Raw genomic sequence first — 2,123 nt, 5'->3', positions numbered from 1 at the left:
CTCAAACAGCACTCTACTAAATCAGGATACAGTTTTAGGTATCTTTCACTATCTTCAAACCCCTACTGAACTAGGACAGTTCTAGGTATCTTTCATTATCTTCAAACCCCTACTGAATTAGGACACAGTTTCAGGTATCTTTCATTATCTTCAAACCCCTACCAAATTAGGACACAGTTTCAGGTATTTTTTATTATCTTGAAACCCCTTTTGAATGAGGACACAGTTTTATGTATCTTCCATTATCTTCAAACCCATACTGAATCAGGTCAAGTTTTATTTATCTTTATCTTGAATCACTTACTGAATCAAGACAGTTTTATGTATCTTTCCTTATCTTCAAACCCATATTAAATAAAGACAAACAGTTTTATGTATCTTCCATATCTTCAAACCCCTATTGAATCAGGACAAACAGTTTTAGGTATCTTTCATTATATTGAAACTCCTAGTAATTCAGAACAAACATTTTTAGGTTTTTACTGAATCAAAAAACACAAATTTACTCATAGGCACTTTGAGCATTGATTAGAATTTGAGTGACAAAAAGTTACTGTAACAAGTCAAGTTTAAAGTAGCTTCCTATTTAGCAACACTATTTAGCTATGTCTAACAACTTTCTCTTCTTGTGAAAACTAGACAATATTTGGTATGGGTACCATCAACATATTTAAAACTGAGGGACATTGCTTGAAGTACTAAACACAAATTAAAATTTTTCTTCTACTCTGCATATGTAAATTAATTGATAAACTCCCAAATCCGTACCCAGTTCTGTGTACTATACATTACTGTGTAATACTCCTAAGTCCATGCCCAGTTCTGTGTACTACACATTACTGTATAATACATCTAAATCCCTTCCCAGTTCCATGTACTATACATTACTGTGTAACACTCCTAAATCATTGCCCAGTTCTGTGTACTGTACATTACTGTATAATAGTCCTACATCCATGACTCATTCTGTGTAATATACATTACTGTATAATACTTCTAAATCCCTGATCAGTTCTGTGTACTATAAAGTACTGTGTAGTACTTCTAAATCCATTACCAGTTCTGTGTGTACTATACATTATTATGTAATACTCCTACATACCTGCCAGTTCTGTGTACTTTACTGTGTAGTACTTATAAATACCTGACCAGTTCTGTGTACTACACAATACAATACATCTATATCCCTTCCCATTTTCATGTACTATACATTATTGCATATCACTCCTAAATCCCTGCCTAGTTTTGTGTACTATATATTACTGTGTAATACTCATAAATCCCTGCCCAGTTCTGTGTACTATAAATCACTGTATAATAGTCCTAAATCCCTGCAGAAACAACCTTCCACCAATAACAGTGCAACACACTCTCCTGATGCATGTGACTCCCTCTATTCAATTCTACCGAAATACCACTTCGAGTTTTGGCAGAAAAATGGAAGCACCATTTCTCATTGGGGAGGAAGGGTGGGAAGAGGTAAGTGTGTGTTTTTCTTACAGCAAAGCCACATTGGACTATCTGCTGTGTCCACCAAGGGGGATCAAACCCCTGATTTGAGCAATGTAAATCTGAAGACTTACTTCTGTCTCACCAGGGAAGGAGAGGTAAGTACCTATCAGAAATATATTTTCAGTGTAGGAAAATAATAACTTCTGATACGGTACATTACTTCCTTTCACATAAATAGCTAGAATCCTACACTAAATAGATGGGGGAACCAGTTTGAGGGAAAGAAAGAAGCATTCTTCGAAAGTGTCTGAAGGACACCTTAAAAGAGTAGTTCCTTTCAGTAGAGGATTATATATAGGAAACTGCACCACTTCTGTACAAGGTATAATCTTTGCCCAGTGTGGAAAGAGGTGTCACAGCCATGGGCAGAAATTGAGAGGAACACATCCAAAAGGGACAGAACAATGGTTGGATAGGAATCTGAACCACACTTTATTGGAATCTCATTCCCTTAGAGTACATTAATGTGGTGAGAGGAAAAGGATGTGCCTCCATATGTAGAGTGGCTAGGGTGCAATTGACCATTCCCGGCAAGTCAATTACATTCCAAACCCAGGCCACCAGGAACTGACATCCACACAGGGGTAGGATGAGGATCATACCATTGGTAT

This window comes from Limulus polyphemus, unplaced genomic scaffold, assembly GCF_000517525.1.
Source record: "Limulus polyphemus unplaced genomic scaffold, Limulus_polyphemus-2.1.2 Scaffold3114, whole genome shotgun sequence".
Lineage (NCBI taxonomy): Eukaryota > Metazoa > Arthropoda > Merostomata > Xiphosura > Limulidae > Limulus > Limulus polyphemus.
The sequence above is the reverse complement of the archived record's forward strand: the minus strand, read 5'-3'. Positions refer to the sequence as shown.